We start from the raw sequence: 14,471 nt of genomic DNA, 5'->3' as shown, positions 1-14,471 counted from the left end.
CAGAGGAGACTTATGCAGTTCTTCTCATGCAGCTCTGCAGGCACGGCCTGGAGCACACTCTACCACAGCAGATACCACAGTGAACATGCGTTTTGCTGCTGTGCTGATAGATTTCATATCCACACATTGCAGAAAGGCTCTCCTGGGTCCTGCATTTCCCCAGGTGGCAAGGAATGTTCTTTAAACTTCCATTCAGCTATAAGCATGGAGAATGCATAATATTTTTTTACTTTTAAGCCCTTTCACAGGAGCCAGTTTTGGCTTCAAAGTGTGACCTGTGAGTTTTGTGAGCCTTTAACTTCACTGAAACTAGTTTATTTGTTGCTGCTTTTCTCATCTGCTTTGCCTAATCAGAAGGAGAACCTGGCCATAAGTCAGATCAGAGAGTCTTTTAATTTAAAAAAAAAAAAAAAAAAGCTAAGCAACCCCCTCCAAGGCTTTATATAGAAGTCTTTGTGAATTCTTGTCCCTCTTTTAAGTTGTACAGGTAATTGGTGCCTGGCAGCTTATTTCTGCTGCATTTCTTTGGCTAGCCTTTGTGTTAATTACCTAAATTTACTCATTTAGAGGCATTGCTACATGTAGTTTGGCAGGGACATGTTTTCCTAAAGAGACTTTCATGTATGCTTTTCTGCCTGGGTTGGAAGCTGCATTTACTGTACTGTATTTCAAAATGTTATTGTTTGCTTTATTTAGGGAGATAAACAAATATTATGATAATGAAAAGTCCATGAACAAATGGTGACAACAGCAGAGCACTAAACATAAGAATTAATTAACAAGAACAGTCAGCTATCGCAGATGTCTGATGTAATTCTAAAGAGATAACTTGAAATATTGAAGATGTTCAAAGCAGCACTTAGGAGGGTGAAAAACACCCATGCACTTTAACATCTGAATTACAAATGTAATTGCTGTATCTTATCCACTGGCTTAGATATGAATGATACCAAGACTTGCATGCTTACAGCTCATCAGTTACATTAAATGAGGGCTATTCCTACAGCCATTTTCTGTCCATGTGGTTCTTCCCAGTTCTGGATGTTTTTGTAGGGATGGACTAGGAGTCAGTGGATGGAGGATGGCTTCTTATCAGTGTCAGTAGCCCAAGCCTTTGCATGGAACAGAACAGAACAGAACAGAACAGAACAGAACAGAACAGAACAGAACAGAACAGAATAGAATAGAATAGAATAGAATAGAATAGAATAGAATAGAATAGAATAGAATAGAATAGAATAGAATAGAATAGAATAGAATAGAATAGAATAGAATAGAATAATTCAGTGGAAATGGACCTACAAAGATCACCAAGTCCAAGGGCCTGACCTCTTCAGGGCTAGCAAAGAGTTAAAGCATACAAGGACATTGTCCAAATGCCTCCCAAACACTGACAGGCATGTGGGGCATGAATCACCACACTAGGAAGCTTGTTTCGGTGTTTGACAACTCTCATGATAAAGAATTTTTTCATAATGTCCAGTCTGAACCTCCCCATGAACTGTTATATATGCCCAGGGTTTCTAATGTCATAAGCATTTGCACTGAATTCTAGTCTCTCTTTCTTCTTTTGGAAAGGTGATCAAGAGCTTACCAAAGTTAAAGGATCATGTTCTGTGAGGAATGTTTCCTTACAGCTCTGTTTTCCCCCATGCCTTTTATCACACTCTTCTGTGCTACGTAACTGCCATATGCATCTGGTCTTACTCTGCTGAGATTTCAAGAACCCATTTGAAAGCCATTTAAAGAGTGAGGTCCTTAAATCCTTTCATTATGCATGTTAGGGTCCAGGTATCTCAAACTATGATTTACCTCTGATATTTCCTGATCTGTGTAATGTTCTTGTTTTGTTTAGTTGTAAGTAGCAGGTAAAGTTGCTTAGAGACTTCAGTTCACATTGGACAGCCTGAATTGCTCGCTGTCAGTCACCATTTAAGTTGGTGGGCCTGTGCTGTTACATAAACAGCTCTGTAAAGAGGATCTTAGCTGATGACCTTGGCTGAAACAGCTGCCAGGGAGTCAGTCTTCTTGGTGGACATCACTGGGCTGTGGTTCAGTTCCCTCATGAGGAGAGGGGATGAACTAGATTCCCCACTGTAAACTTCAGCATAACCATATGCAGTTGAATTACAATAGGCAAAGGTACGCTCAGGTGTTCTGGGACACTGTGAAGATCTGCTTGTATTTTTTCCTTCTTTCTTTGCTATTAGGTCAAGGCTAACTAGAATTTGCTTCTAAAGAAAAATTGTGTTCAGAGGTGGTCTGCCCACCTCAGGTATGACCCTGGGAATTTCTCGAAAAATAATTACAAGAACCTATAATAAGTTCTTGTCTTTCTTAGTTATGCAGATGACATCATGGGGGGTCTGTTCTGAATCCAGATAAAGATAAATGTGATGTCTGACTTCACTGGAAACAAGAATTGGCCCCATGTGCTGAACCTGATTTGTAAAATGAGGAAATACTCACTAAAGCAGAGCATCGGCATATTTTCAAATTAAGATCACAGTGAAAATGAATACAGTGCAGTCTGGTTATTTAACTAACTAGATAGATATGAGAAATTCTATCTCCCATGACTAACACAGGCTGCCTTTTGATCTCAGTACAATAAGAAGGAAGACAGAGCTGCTGAATGTCTTAACAATGTTGATTTTGTATACTCAATAAAAGGTTTCCAGAATCGCAAATATTTAGAATGAGTATATGTTCTCATGTAGTCATTTTTCTATGGCCACATTATCTCCATTTAGAAGGACTTGCTTTCCCTGTTCTCATGCCATCTCAAAATTAACCACTTGTGTGCCATTTCTTTTTCATAACAGCAAACAACCATCTGCAGTGCTGATTTCTTAGAGAGAAAATGCAGAATGTAGCAGTGACAGGTTCTACCCGATGGGCTTTCTCCTAAGAAAATTATAAGTTCATTTTGAATTGAGCCAATTCTTTCCCATTTCTATTTCACATATTCATATGGTTTCGCTTATTTCTTCCAGATATTTTATTAGTTGACCTCATCCCATGGTAATGGGTGATTTTCAGGAACATAGCTATGGTTTAAAAATTCAATAAAAAGTGAAAAGACTCTCTAAAAGCCTGTGCTGAGCACCATGTCTGCAGGAGGGACTTTTTTTTTGTGTCATAGGGAAAGATAGCTTCTTGGTGTTCCTGTTTCCTCTCTGGCTTAACAATGTGGCTGGTACCTGCACTGTCATCATGCTGAGACATGTATTTCCAGCTGGAACATAGCAGTTATGTGGGGGAGAAACAGGGAAAGAGCAGCTATGGTAGTGTAGGAAAGTGAGTAAGCAGCTGTGGGACAAATGGCCATCTGGAATGGCTTACTCACGTAGTGACCACATCTTTCCCTTCACCCCATCTCTTTTCCTGCAGGCTAGTGAGGTGTGAGCAGGTATTTCTCTTGCTAATAACCCGAGGAGAGGGAGGAAGCAGCAGGTCCAGCAGGGAGAAGTGAGAGGGGGCTGAAATACAAAGCAGGTCCTAGGAGAGACAGACTGGTGGAAAGAAAGGAATTAAAGGAATTGTGAAAGTAGTTTATCCACAGGCTTTGCCCTGTGTGCTGTTTTGGAATGGGAGAGAGGGAGCTGAAGCAGATTTTAGTTCATGCATGTTGGATACAGGACCGGCTGGGTAATATCACGACACATAGATCTTTACCAGGTTTAATGCTGGTGTTACTGGAAACTAAGGGCCCCAGGAGAAATTGAAGCGAAGTTTCCAGTGAGGAGAAAATTAAGCAAGTCAGACTTTTTGTTACAGGAAAGAGGAAAATATAAGAAGACAAGCTGCCTTTTTTCCCCTTCCCCAAGGTGCTTACAGACACACGAGATTATGAGGGAGGAATGATAGAGAAGAAAGGGATGAGACTGGGCAAGAGAGGATATTATCATGAAAGTGATATGGAACAAATGAGAGGATGACTTTATAGAGCAAAGAAAAAAGGTGGGTAGAAGAGAGGGTAATGAACAGAAAAGTGAAAAAAACCTTGACAGTTGTTAAAGAAAATTTATGGTGATGAATATAAGGAGTAAAAGCAGGAATACAAAAATAAAAGTAAAGTATGAGAACAGAAAAAAAAAACCACGTTAGACTTTCAGGACAGGAGATTTCTCTTTATTTGTTTCTATTTTATTGGCAGACATTCTTGAAAGGCTTTAGGAAGCCTTAGTCAAGTGAGATATCCAGCTTCTGATTACTAAAACCAATAGTGCTGACTGTTTCTCTTCTGTGGAGGTTGTACTTAAACAACTGGCATTATTTAATATTTTGAGTTAATATCTTAATGACGTACCTGCTTACATTTTTATCTGGTTTTCAGCATTCTTTTTTCTTCCCTTGACAGTCCTATCAAGACACCAAAGTAACATTATAGGACAGCTGTGTAACATAGAATTTTGTTTAAGTTAAAAGCACTTTAAAATTTTCCAAGATTTTACATTACAGACAATTGTTGGAAAAATGTCAGGGGGTAAATTCCTAATATAATGTGTATAAACATCTCTAATAGAGTTAAAAATTGTCTTTGGAGCCTTTACTTCACAGGTCTATACCATGAGTCTAGCAACTGAATAAAAAGGCTTGAAAATATGAAACAAGTTGAACCCATCTAGCTGTGAAGCTCAGAACCTAGAAGGCAAATACACATCACAGTTGTTATTCAGAAAGAAATTATTATTTTTATATCCATCACTAGATCTTTAGGATACTTGATTTTGAACTGTAAGTTGGCAATACAGAGCAATATCAGAGTAAAAATAGCTTTCTCTTCTGTAGACAGCCTGTGGCAAAGGGCAAATTTAAAGTGAGCATAGTTGAACTCATCCAACTGTGTTTAAACTAATCCTGATCATCTACCATGGACTTTCTGGAGCAGATTGCATCCCCTGCCTAGTTTACACATCCAGATTTCCTATTTTTGGGGGGTGGGGGTGGAGGAGAGAGGACAAGGAGGGAATAACCAGTAAAACAGATATAGGAGTATGGATTGGTTTTGCAAATTCCCTGGGTTGTAGAGTTTGATTAGGAGTTCAGAAGCTCTATGAGGCCTCCCCAACCAGTCTTCACTTGAACATTGCCCTCTGTAGAGGTCTGTGTTTTCTGCCTGTCTCCTAAACTAGGATGGTCCTTACACGAAGTGTTATAGCCCACCTTACACTTCAGAGGAGACTCTACTGCTCATGTTATAACTGTAGATGCATCACAGGAAAGTGTGCCTCAGGCCACTGAGGCTTTTTGTTCTGTGCTTATTGGAAAGGAGAGAAGAGAGGCATCTGTGCTGGTGTGTATTGCCCCTTCACCTCTCCATTTCCACACAGGAAGAGGACTGCTGAGAAATATTGCCAGGAAATGCCGTGCTTCTCAGTCACACAATTACTCACAGCAGCACCTCTGAGTTTCTTCAGTCCAGTGGTCAGGCAATGAAAGGATATAGACCCAGTGCCCAGTTTCTAAATAATTCAAACATCTTTTAATCCCCTGAGTTTATAACAAATACTTGTTTCATTCCACTTCACTCTGCAACCTCTTATTTGAAGGAATAACCTTCACTTTGTCCCTCATCACTTCTCTGCCCCACAGCACACAGTGCCAAACATAATGATAAAATCCAGTGCTACTACCAACATCATCTAGATGCAAAAGCTTCATAAAATTCCAGTTTTGCGATCACATTACATGTTATACACTTCATTTTTTTTCCTCCCATTTCTTTATTCTAAATGTTTTACTACATGGAATGTTGCTGTTTGGGTTTCTTTTCTCTCTCTCTCTTTTTTTTTCTTTTTTTCTTTTTTTTTTTTTTTTTCCCCAAGAAGAAATTATGGCTGTAATAATCAAGGCCTGACTCTCTTCTCATGAAATCTTTTCACTGAGTGGCTTGGCTGTTCATTACTGAGTATTCTTCATTTTGACTGTGTTTCTGACTTACATAACTTGAACAATTTTCACTCTCTCTCCTCCCTCTGTTTGTATTTACCTATTAAATATGAGGAGGAAAGTATATAAAAATGGTTGGAGGAGAAAACAAGAGAAATCTTCTTTATATCACCTGCCAAAATTAAAATCAGTTTAAATGTATGTTTGTTAGTAGGTGATTCAACAGCAAGTTGGCTCTTTTAGTGGTGGTCATGGTGGACATTTTACTTTGAGACAGCAGTGTGTAGCAAGCAGCCAAAAACAACCATAAGTCAACTGGGAATCAGAGAGGGGATCAAAGCAGTACAACTGGCTCACAGCTTAGAGCATGTGATCTGTAACTGCTGAAGCTCTTGCTTGGAAGAAAAATTATCCCAGTTGGTCCTGACTCAATACCAGTGTCAGGAAAAAAGGCTTTGACAGATCTCCTCCAGAATTTGTGATAATTTATTTAATTTTTCTGGGTCTCTCTCTCTAAACATTATCCCAGAAAGAGGGATAATGATCCTTCTCTACACACTGTGAATGCAAAGCTATGAATTCATTGCTGTTTGTAAAGCACAGGGAGATCCTTAATTGGAAGGATCAAACGTTTCCTCAATTGGATAAAAACAAACATCTTGAATAAATAATTTTCTACTGGGCATTCTCTTCCTACTAAGTATGAAATGGTCTTAATGGCTGAGGATATATAACAAGCTTTAATCTGCTCCCAGGTGGCTGTTAATCCTAGAGAAACATCCAATTTTTTCAACAACTGGTCACTTTAGTAATAAATATTTCTAATGAGAATAAAAACTGGTCACAATCAATATACAGTACAAAGCACCTACTGTTTTGCTTCATGTGGTGATATTATTGTTGGTGTTCATAGTTTAAAAAACTCAGCTGCTTGCAGTTAATTTATTAGATACTCTAGTGTTATGATGGGAAACATATATTTTGGATGAGAGCAAAGGAAAACTCTTTGGAAACCTAGCAGAATGTACATTGAATCTGAGCAGGGGTGAGAGAGCTAGGGAAAGTGAAACAGCAGGTAAATTCTTGTTGCTTATGATCTGAGTTACCCCAGAGAGACAGACTTACTCCAAATTTACCTGTGGTTAGTGTGAACAACCTTGAGCAATGCTTGCTTTATCCACAGGCCTCTCATTTCCTGAGGATCTGAGGTGCTTCTTCTGTTGTTCACAACCTGCCTGACTCATCTTTGAATAGGAAGTTGTCAGAGAATGACAGAGCATATTCCTGTTTCTTTGCATTTTACAGAGAAGATAAGGTGTAAATGATGTTGCCAGAAATGTGGTAGTAGTGTTCTCCTACAGTGAGTGCAGACTTATTATTCACAACAAGACAGTCTTTTAAATGACAGCTGCCATTAATACTTATTAGAAATACTGGACACATATACCATTTATACAGCAAAAAAAAAAAAAAAAAAAAATCAAGAATTGAATGAGATAACCTCAAAACCCATCACACATTTACATGAATTCACTTGCATGGACACTTACTGCTTTCAGTGAAAGATTTCCACTTCTGATTATTCTGGTGAAATACTGCTGTGCTGAGACTCCTAAAATACATTAAGCCCTATTATATTATAGCTAGTCTTATTGGAAAGCATCTCATTGTTATGTACGACCTCTGTGGAGGGTGTCATTGGGACAGGGCAGTGTGTGTTTTTCCATAAGTATATACATTTTGCAGGTTAATCATAATGACAGTGCATAGGTTCAAATTATGTCATTTTCCAGCTTCCTTCAAAGTCAAGAATTTGAACCCCTTGAATAGACTCAGATTATAACTACTATTCATGTAACTTTATATCTTGCAAGTCTTTAGTGCTCTGTTATTAAAATATTATGAAAAATGAAAGAGCTCTGATTAAATATGTCTGCATGGATAAATTTACATTAATGTGAGATGATTAATTATAAGTTAATACCCCACTCAGAAAAAGCATTTTAGGTGGCATAATGAACAGGGTTCAACGATAATCCAGCAACAGCCCTCTGTTGAGGCAATCAAAAGCCAGACACAAAGTGTTATTACACATTTTGGAGTTGTGCTGATAATAATCACTGTTCTGAACTCCCAGTCGGCTATGCTCCCCTTCACCACAAGATGTCACTACACAATCCAGGATGATTTTTAGTTTTAAAAACTATCTCTATCTATCTATCTATCTATCTATCTATCTATCAATCATCTATCTAACTATTTGAGCTAAACAGAGCAACATGTTTATTTCCTTTTATGTGTTCTTCGGAAGAAAATAAAGTAGGATAACCTACAGCAAACAATCATCATGACTTTTAAATAAAATAATGTGTATAGACCAGTGAGAAGCTTAGAAGAAAACTCGAGCTCTATTTCTTTTAAACAATAGTGTATGGACCCTGCCACCAGTCACTTTTCATCGTTATTCCACTGTTCACTCTTCCTGCTCATCTCTCCACCCAGCAGTGGTGGAGGATAGGATCTGTCTTCTACAGACATTACAGACATAAGCAAACATCAAACTAGATGGAAGTAAACTCTGTAAGAATATTAAGCTGTCAAAGAATTGCACCAATTCTAAAAAACAACAACAATTTCCTGTACTCCATGCTACAATTAAGCAGTCACGATATGGCAGCCTATAGATGCCAGCCCCAGAAAAATTCAGTTGAAAAGATAATCACTGACAGAGGAGATCTCATTTTCTGTATTCCTGTTTTAGTGGAAAATGTGTGTTTAATTATTTATTTTTTAAATTTATTTATTGGGAGGACTGTGATCTTTCACACTTCTGTCATATTTGGCCTGTATTTGTTAACTTTTTTTTTTTTTTTCCCCGGGGAGATTAGAAAAAGACATGCTGCCTACACATATGCTTCTTTATGGCTGCTGTGTGAATAAATAAAGTACTGTAACTTCAAGATAAGGCCAGCACCACAGTCAGAAAATGTTCTCCGGGTAAACCTTGTGCAAATGAACACTTCATCTTACCTCAGCTCTGAGGTGTCTTAAGAAAGTTGCACCTAAAGTGTGTTTTAGGAGACTCTGCTGTCAGATATGATTCTGTCTTCTGACCTGAGACTGGCTGAAGCACACAGCATAGAAATTTAAGCCAGCCAACAATATTGATTTATTTACAAGCTAAATATAAGCGATGGTATTTTGAAAGCCAGGACCCCTGTATTGTTATACATGTCTTGTGCTGAATTCAAACACCTAATGGAAATAGGATATTATAGGCCCTTTTTCTGAAGCTACATGTCAGCAATATCTGCTACAGCAAAAGAAACACAGACACAGATGTTCAGATCCTACTGATTAGGTCAGGGAAGAGGTAAAGTTCAGACTCTTCTTTTTAACTGTATGATATTAGGCACACTCCTAAGTTTTCTTAAGATCCTGGTTGGCTACTTGTCTTGATAGCAGGCAGCCCGTTATGACCATGTCCCCCTGTGTGCTGCTGGGCAGGGGTGTGTGTGTGGAAGGCTGTTTTGGAGAGGCCACGGCCACACAGAGGTGACTCACAGAGGTAGTGAAGAAGACATCATCCATGGCCAAGATGGTGACCCCCATTTTACTAGTTGGAGTGAAAGGAAGAGAAGTGTTTTTGCCCAGGGTATGAGGTGCTTCTGAGGTCCATGAGAAAAGGGCCATGCCCCTGGGCATGGTCGTGTTTTCAGTTGGTGAGTCATTTGTCACCTGGCATGTAAAAGGAGGGAAGCAGTAGAAACACAGTGAGAATGAGGCAGCAGAAACATGTTTTTCTTGACCTTCTGAGTACTGCTATGAAGGGTAGCAATGAAACATTTGGCCTCACCATGCTACTGTTACTGTCATGTCAGTGACCATAGCACCTGTATCAATAACGGTCTTACAAGTTTTGTTTATGAGTAAGGCAGTGCCCACTCTTTGACCTCCCTGCCTTGTAGTGTCCAGGCATCAGCATTGCATACTCTGTCCCTGACAGAGGTTATTTTGAAAGACTTATTGGCCTTTCATGCAGGGCAGAGAGAGGCAAGGAAGACCTCCATAGCTGAAGGCCTATCATAGGGATGAGGAACAAAACTGGAGAAATATGTAACGTAATTCCTCAGGTTAGGCCTGGAATTTAGCTGACATTTTGAGCTGCTGCATGCTTTTGACCTATGCTTGACACTGACCAGAGAAACACCTTCATAATCTCACCTGCAGCTGTAGCACAGATATTAGAAGGATCAAGAGCTTGGGAGATACTTTTGGCAATGCCTATATGCAGTGATGATGTGGAGGGGTGCTACCACCCCACCTGTGGTGTGAGAATATTTTACCAGTGGCCTGTCCAACAGCAATACCTAGACCCATGACTTAAGGGAATGTACATCAGAGGGCCAAAACAGAAAGGCTTGATGCAGACAGCAAGTGCAGCTAGTGTTGATGGCTCGTGGTGACCTCTGAGGCTCTGAAAGCTGGAGGGACTGATGTCCACATGTAATCAAAGCAAATGATGGCCATCTCTAGCATATATTTGAATACATCTTCTTTATCTACTTTTTGGGACAGAAATTGTCCTTAGGAGGTGATAAACTAGGGGACATGGTTTCACAGACTCCTCTGAAGACAGCTACAGAGAACTATGTTTCTGCTCCATTTGAAAGGGGGAAATAGATAAACGTTGCAGATAGTCCAATAAACAAAACAGCATTAAGAATGGACAGAGTAGAATACGAATTTTGAAGCTGGTGTGCTGCCAGTCTGGAGCTGGAGGTTAGGTACCTACTACTGGTCAAACCTTTGTCTGGACAATAGCATGGTCCACTAGTAAGTGCTTGCAATGCAGGCCTAGATCAACCACTGCAGGGGCAAGCCTCAGCTGTGTGGTCCAGGACTGACCTGGAATTCAAGGCTCCAGCAATGTAGATATTTATTTGGTGAATCTGAGCACGGCTGAGGTGTTTCTTTTTATGGTATATAAGCTGTGGTCCCTGAGATGACATGGCTAGCTTGTACATAGTATCCAGATACAGATTTCAGTGCTGTAGGTGTGTTCTTGTTCTTACTCTAAACCTTGTGAGTCACCTTCTCTCAAGCACAGAACTGTGTGGTGGTGGTAAGCACAGTCCATTCAATAGGACATTGATTTAGACAGATGTCTGGCCTAAGGTCACTCCAGGCAGTGGATGCTGGAGAAATCCCAAGGGTTGTCAGGCCTGGAGCCTGGACAAGAGTCACAAGAATTGGCACACCTGGAGTGGCCCTTGAGAAGGGAACAGCATAGATGAAGCTAGTAGGACCTATTTCCAGTGTACAGTGTTAATTATTATGAAATTTGGCATAATTATTATGAAAGTTGGCATAATTGGGCCTATTCACTAATAGGAATCCCACATGGTTTGTTTTAGAGGAAGCATTTTACCATGTATGTGACAAAACTGGAAACTGCTGCTCTGAGGAGGTTAGACAGGAAAAAAAGAAAGGCTTTAATATGGTAAAATTATACTAATGGCATGTCCTCAACCTTGAAGAGGGTTAGGATTTTTAATATGACCATTTAAAAGAATAATACTGCTCTCAAAAAACCTTTCTATTCAAAATGAATTACTTTGCTGGCACCTGACTGACAAAGATGTTTTTTAGTATCAGACACAACATTCAGTACACAAGGGCACATATTTTCTCACTGGAGAGCAACAGATTATTGCCTGCATTGCTGTTTTGTAACATCACAACCTAAATGGCTTTTATGTTCAGAAAAGAAAAAGCAGGGGGGAGAAAGGAAAAGCTTTTGAAGAAAAAAATAATTTTCCAATAATCCCCATTAACTACAGAGGTCATTGTGGCAAAATGAATGGGATTAGAAATCCACTAAAAGCTGCAGTATAAGGTATGTTGAGACTGACAAGCCGTTCACCAAGTAGTTACAAATGGGACTAATGGTTTAAACTTGTTAGCCATTGTCAGAGTCTCTGATCCTTGAGTCAGCTATAGCGGGTATGGCAGAAATCGATAAGGCATCACTTGCACAGTGAACTGCTAGACCATATAGATTGCCTGAAGGGAAATGCTCACTTCCTCTTGGTCTGCCAGATGAAAGTGGGCTCTTGGATCTCCAGAAAAGATTGACCACACTACCCTAGGGCAATTAAGTCTTCTGCCACCTTGGGCAACGACAAGGATAAGGGGAAAGAGAAGTCCAGCATGAAAAATTGCTGGAGTCCCATGCTGTGGAAAAACTCATGGTGTGTTTTTGTCTACCACCAGTGTTATGAATTGAGTGTTCTGAGACTGGTGCATTTGTCTCAGAAGTCACAGAAGGAATGGCAGGATTGTCATTTGTATGAACAGTCTGATAGAAAACTGCATATAAACTACTGTTAATATGGACAGAGATATCCCTTAAGGCTATCATTCTGAAACTGCTGGAGAAATCCCTTCTTCTTGGTACACACTGAAATATTCTTGCCTTATTGATCAGCTGCTTTCTGGTGGAGTACTACAGGGCTTCAATTAAAGGGAGCACGTTTCTGTGACAATTATAGACAAGCTACAAATTATCAGCAAGCTGTGAAAGAGAAATGCTGGTACTTGCATGCCAAGAGACTTTGAAAGATGGAGGACTGTCATTGTTAGACATGGTGCATCATGGTTTGTAGACTCCATTTCTGTCCAACACTGTACAAAACATTGTTATGAATGCTACAAACATGACAAAATTCTGTAAAGGCAGCAGTGATCTGTTAAGATACCACAATCTCTACTGCTCTCTAACATTTTTCCCCTCTTCCAGGGGTTTAATGATGCAAAGCTACGTATCAGCTCACTAAACATTCTTCAGTGCTGCCTCTTTTCCTTCGTGTCATCTTTCCTTCGTCTCTCCAAGACCACCAAAAATCAGCAAATAGCTTGGTGGTTAAAGCACTGTCCAGTTTAAGAAAAACATAAAACTAAAGATGCTTTTCTCATTCAGAAATTGTATGGATGAAAACTTTTTATCCCACATTATAGCTCAAATTTTAACAATGCTATTGACTATCCTGGAATAGTTCTGTACATGTGCTTTCCTGCTGATGATATTTTTTTCCTTCTTCCCCACTCACCCACCTTTTTTTTTTTTTCCTCCTGTATTTACCACAGTGGGTTAAAAAGTTTTGGAAACTCTTTGTGAGTTAAAGGAACAAAAAAAAGTATCTTGTACAGGGATAGCCCCAGCGACATCATTCCTGCTGGAAGATGTTCAAATGCAGAAAATGTCAAGGCTGTGAATTGATTGTTGTCACTGTTTTGTCCTCTCTCATACACGGTGCATTTTGTTCAGGTTCTCACTACTCAGAAAATGACTTTATTGTTACAGCTGCTTGATTGCTCACAAAGAAAAAGAAGGAGACAGCCTGCTAGAGGTCACTGAGGACCTTTTTCTGAAAATGGCTTGCTAAATGATACAGTACCAAGCAGCTGATGGGGTCCAAGAATGATGGAGGAAGTAAGTTTCAGCCACATTCTGTGTTTCTTTTTTCAATTCTTAAGAGGCTAAGTAGAGCATAATTAAGTTTTTCAAATTCCTTGTTGGAATGGGGATAACATATAAATGAACTTATATGCTCCTTGGAGGAAAACAACAAAGCCAGCAGAGGCAAGATAAGAGCCAATACCATATACAATTTAACAAGGTTTTCTTTACTGTCCAAACACAAGAGCCAAATAGGTGGTAATATTGTTACATGGCAACATGTAACATGAAGTTTATTTCAGAACATTTAGTGTAATGACCAGTCAGTGTAAGAGTGTATCTGTGACAATGTACATGACTAAAAGGCTCTGTGTTATCAAGTCCCCACTATAGAACATTTTGTTGTTTGTTGACAAATCATGGTTAGGAACATTCTTCAAGAGGGGGATGTTGTCCAGAAACACAAAGAAGTTGTTTTTTTTTTCTTATTTGAACTTTGACAGATTTACTCTGGGGGAAACAGTACAATTATGCAGCATTATCACAGACTATTATCTCCAAATAAACCTCCTCATTTATGTGGCCTTACTTGGCTTTCAATTTCTTCAATATATCTATCACAATTTTATGAAAAGTTGCTGGCAAACACATGCAAGTTGATGCTGAAAAGTCCTTCAAATGCAAAAAAGCCTCCCTGTGAGGTCGAGTCACTCATAACTGCCTTGGTGCAGAAGCAGTTGATGATAAACACTAGCTAAATCTATAGAAGAGAAATCAATTCATTCCACTTACGAACCATATGCCTCCTGCTTTCTTTTGCATAACCACAGTAAGGGACTCAGAAGCAGGGGGATCAGAGTGTTCAATAAAACCATTAAGCAGTAATTTTTGTATGTGTGATTCGACAGCACTTTGAATGAATACCTAACACAGTTTTTGCAGTACTGGAGAATCATTTCTGTGATTGTGTTTTTCCATAAGTCTCCTTCCCAAACTCTTGAAATTGTTCAGTAAGCATAACAAAAAACCTCAATAATAATAATAATAATAAAATCTGTCTGTCCATGTTCATTCTACTTTTAGTTTGTGGTGACTGTTCTGTTGAGTTGCTCTG

The sequence above is a fragment of the Anser cygnoides genome, chromosome Z, assembly GCF_040182565.1.
Source record: "Anser cygnoides isolate HZ-2024a breed goose chromosome Z, Taihu_goose_T2T_genome, whole genome shotgun sequence".
In the NCBI taxonomy this organism is placed as follows: domain Eukaryota; kingdom Metazoa; phylum Chordata; class Aves; order Anseriformes; family Anatidae; genus Anser; species Anser cygnoides.
This window is presented reverse-complemented; position numbering follows the sequence as displayed.